Below are 4,698 nucleotides of genomic sequence, written 5' to 3'. Positions count from 1 at the left end.
TTCCATCAATCTGTATGTCTGTCTTTGTGCCAGTATCACATTGTCTTGGTTACGCCGTTTCATAGTAAATTTTGAAATTGGGAAGTGCGAATCCTTCTTTGTTCTTTTTCAGGATTGTTTTGGCTATTCTTGTCCTTTAAAAATCCATAGCAATTTTACAATTATCTGGTCAATTTCTTTATAGAAGCCAGTTGGGATTCTGATAGGATTTTTGTTGAATCTGTAGATCAGTTTGGGGAGTTTTGCCATCTTACCAAAGTTAAGTTTTCCGATCCATAAACATGGGATTTTTTTCCCCATTTATTTAGATTTTCTTTAATTTATTCCAACACCAAAATTTTGTAGTTTTCAGAGTAGAGTATAAGTTTTGCAGTTCTTTTGTTAAATTTATTCTTGTTTTATTCTTTACATGCTTTTGTGAATGGGATTGTTTCCTTTAATTTTCAGAGTATTTATTGCAAGTGTGTAGAAATACAATTGACTTTTGTACATTTTGTATCTTGCAACCTTGCTGAACTTGTTATTAGTTCTAACAGTTTTTACTGAATTTCTTAGGAATTTCTATACAAGAGATCATGTCATCTGGGAATAGAGATAGTTTACTTCTTCCTGTCTAATCTGGATGCCTTTTATTTCTTTTTCTTACCCAACTGTCATGAGGAATGATGCCTTAAAAGTCTAGAAAGATCAAAATGTACTGGAGCAACTCCTGGAAAAAAGCTCAAAAGTGAACCCACTGTGTGCTCAGATTCATACTGGGTGATCATGCGTGCATCCATTTATCTAAAAGAAATATAATAGTGAAGAAAGAAAGGAAAAAGTATGTAGAGAGAGCATTCACTGTGTGCAAAGTCTAATGAAAACGCCCTTCTCCTTCTCTTGAACATTTCTTTTTCAATGGACACGTATTGAGGGCTTCTTTTTGACATGTTCTTTTCTAGGTGCCAAGGACATGGTGCTGAACAGGAGTGGTCAGTACTGAGCTCAAGGTTTGTAGGGAGATAGACAAGCCAAATCGATAACTATATGCTCATGAAAACAACATGGTCTATGGAAGCGATGTACAGAGAGATATGGGAGCATACGGGAGGGGAAACTGGGGGAGGAAAAAGGGGAACAAATTCCAGTCCAGGAAGCAGACTGGACTGGGATGTCTTGAAAAGCAGACAGGGAGCCCAAATGTGTTTCAGGCACACGTCAAAGCCCCAACTGGCCCTCTACCACAGACCAATTCCCTAGTGGTTTCTCCTTCCCTATTTGGCTAGTGAGCAAATTAGAGTGTGTAGACCCCTCAGCAGGAGTCCTCAGAGGACCCTGGATAACTGATTCAAAGTCTGGAAACTGAAGCTGGCAGAGCTAAAAGTCTGTCTTAGGTGTTAAAACTTCACTCCAATGTCTTATCTAGTCAACTGTAGACCACAGTATCTCCCATAGGTATTAAAACCTCTGGTTTTAGATGTTTAATGAGACCCCTCTGAAGAGGGCTCCTGTTTAGGGTGTACTGAGCAGGTGATAAACCATTCCAGTTTGCTTGGGACTGAGGGTTTTTCCAGGAGGCAGAAATTTCCATGCTAAAATTGGGATAGTCTCAGACAAACCGGGATGGTTGGTCACCCAACAATCTGACATTGTGATGGTATATTTGGGGCCCATTCAACTGAACGAAGTAAAGTAGACACCTAGGGCTTCCTAAGGCAGCATTTGAACTGAGGTCCCTTGTCCTGAGTCGGGCAGAGCTCCAGAGACCAAAGTCAACATGACAGATAGCCCCAGGGAAGAAGGCTGCTGGGAAGAGAAGGATGACAAAGATGAGTAATTTCTCTCACGAGGCCAAGAGGAAGTCATATTTCTGCTTTCTGGTTGGCCCCAGCTATTCTTTCTCTGTTTCTCCTCTCTTCAGTCTGATAGGCATTAGCTCTGTGACCTTGGGCAGATCACTCAGCTCCTCAGGATTTATCCTCAGGTGTGGCCACCCTTCTGGGACCTACATTTTGAAGCTATGAGACACTTAGGGAAAGAAGTTCTGTGGAAGGTGGGTGAAGGGTGCAGTGGATTCTGGCTTTGATGCCTCATTCTCAAATTCCCAGAGATGATGAGGCACTCTGTTCCTGAGCTGCGCCCTTTACAGTAAGTCCCAGCAGCCTTTAGGAGAGGGCGGGCTGGGACCCACCAGAAAGTCTTGGTCAATGGCTCTGGAGAGGTCAGAGACTGTGTCCTACCTGGCTAGGGAGCCTGGTTTCTGGTGTGAGGAAGAATGAATCATGATCCCCTCCTACCTGATCTACCTGCCTTTGAAGAGTTGTGGAGAGTCACCCTTATTGACTAATGATAATTTTTTTTTTTTTGGCGGTATGCAGCCCTCTCACTGTTGTGGCCTCTCCTGCTGCGGAGCACAGGCTCCGGACGCGCAGGCTCAGCGGCCATGGTTCACGGGCCCAGCCGCTCCGCAGCATGTGGGATCTTCCCGGACCGGGGCACGAACCCGTGTCCCCTGCATCGGCAGGCAGACTCTCAACCACTGCGCCACCAGGGAAGCCCTAATGATCATTTTTAAATGACTCTGAGCTCCCTCAAAGGTCTGTCTTTGAGCCCCCTCAAAGGTCTGTCTCTATGCTCCTGAAAGTGCTGATTACAGAATGATGCCTTCTGGTTTCATAACTGGATAAAATCCATGTCAACACGAGAGAGAGAGAGAGAGAGAGAGAGAGAGAGAGAGAGAGAGAGAGAGTCAGGCCTGCATGAGATTTCTATAGTTAATAACCCATGGCATAGAAAACTCCTACCAACTCTTTAGAAGTGACTCCATTTTCCAAAGAAAATCTTTTTCTCCCCAATTTTTCCCCTTCCCCCATTCCAGATGCTCTTACTTGCTGCAGGAAGTCCTTATTTGATCCCTTAAGCATCAAGCTTAAGTCTCCTCCTCCTCTGGCTCCCTTGGGCCACCCCATTCCTCCCTTTTCTGCATTTCCGGCCTGGGATACATGGGCCTCTACTCAGTACTTCCTTTCGCACAATCTGAATTGTTTTCTGATAGTTCCACGGATATTAGTCTCCTCTTCCCAGAAGGACTGTCATTTCCACAAGGGCAGGGCTGGGGCTGTGCTGTCTACCTCATCTGTATATCCTGGGAACCTGAGCTGGGTGCAGCAGGAAGTACAGCCCTGGTAGAATGTTCTCCTCACCTGTCTCTGGTCAGTTCCTGTACAGGGCTGGGACTTCCCATCCTCATCTAGGCTGTGGAGGTTACATTTAAACCTCTCCCACATCCTGATCTCTTCTTTGGTTTGTTATCCTGGCAGGTTGGATTGATTCATCCTGCCCTGTTCATTCCTTAAGGCTACAGAGTGTCAAGGGTTGGACCTTTTCCCTAATTAGGATAATAAATCAGAGTTTGGCCAGTGAGTGGCCTTTCCTTGTTGAATTAAAAAGGAGCCGTAAGGTCACACCAAAGATGTTTATCTGCCTTGTTCTCTTTCTGCAGAACAATTAGCATTCTGTTGCTAGGAAAGCTGCCAGTGTCATGGGGATGTCTAATTGCATTTATATATTAGAGTTCCTTTGATTCTCTATTCTGGCGCCAAATTTCTTTTTTTTTTTACATCTTTATTGGCGTATAATTGCTTTACAATGGTGTGCTAGTTTCTGCTGTATGACAAAGTGAATCAGTTATACATATACATATGTTCCCATATCTCTTCCCTCTTGCGTCTCCCTCCCTCCCACCCTCCCTATCCCACCCCTCCAGGTGGTCACAAAGCACCGAGCTGATCTCCCTGTGCTATGTGGCTGCTTCCCACCAGCTATCCATTTTACTTTTGGTAGTGTCATTTTGATTATGTGTTTGTGGGGGAACTAACCTTTTTTATTAAACCAATGTGTATATAATTATTATCGTTGACATTCCAGCAGAAAAAAACCTCACATTCAAGAAATAGGGAGTTCACTTCCTACCATGAACCTGAGCAGCCTGTGGGGTGGCCTCTGGTAACCCAGCTGCAAGGGGAGGAAGGCCCCATGGGCATCCCTCCTTCCCATGGAGGATGGGGACCAGTGTGGGACTAACTAGTCAGGATTATTCATTCACTCACTTTTTACTGTGCATCTGCTGAGTCCTTACAAATAAAAGCACAACATTTTTTATTTCTGTATTCCGTTTATGGTTTGTTTTCCGCATATGAACTTTGGCTTTTCTAATTTATAAATTCCTATATACTGTGCACCTGGTTAATCAGTCCTCTTTGGGGTTTATGTGTAGGTGGACATTGACAGGAAAGTTTCACCTTCTACAAAGCAAAACACACCTGAAGTTCCAGGCATGGGGAACCATTTGCTATTCCCTGAACATGTCATGATTTCCATGAAGGCAGTGCTTGGTTCCAGGCTTATAAAAAATCCCAGAGAGGACTTCCCTGCTGGCGCAGTGGTTAAGAATCCGCCTGCCAATGCAGGGGACACAGCTCCGAGCCCTGGTCTGGGAAGATCCCACGTGCTGTGGAGCAACTAAGCCTGTGCCCTACAAATTCTGAGCTCTAGGGCCCACGTGCCGCAACTACTGAAGCCCGCTCGCCTAGAGCCCATGCTCCACAACAAGAGAAGCCACCGCAATGAGAAGCCCGCACACTGCAGCGAAGAGTAGCCCCCGCTCACTGCACCTAAAGAAAGCCCGTGCACAGCAACGAAGACCAAATGAAGCCCCCC

This window comes from Tursiops truncatus, chromosome 14 (genome assembly GCF_011762595.2).
Source record: "Tursiops truncatus isolate mTurTru1 chromosome 14, mTurTru1.mat.Y, whole genome shotgun sequence".
Classification (NCBI taxonomy): Eukaryota; Metazoa; Chordata; class Mammalia; order Artiodactyla; family Delphinidae; genus Tursiops; species Tursiops truncatus.
The sequence above is the reverse complement of the archived record's forward strand: the minus strand, read 5'-3'. Positions refer to the sequence as shown.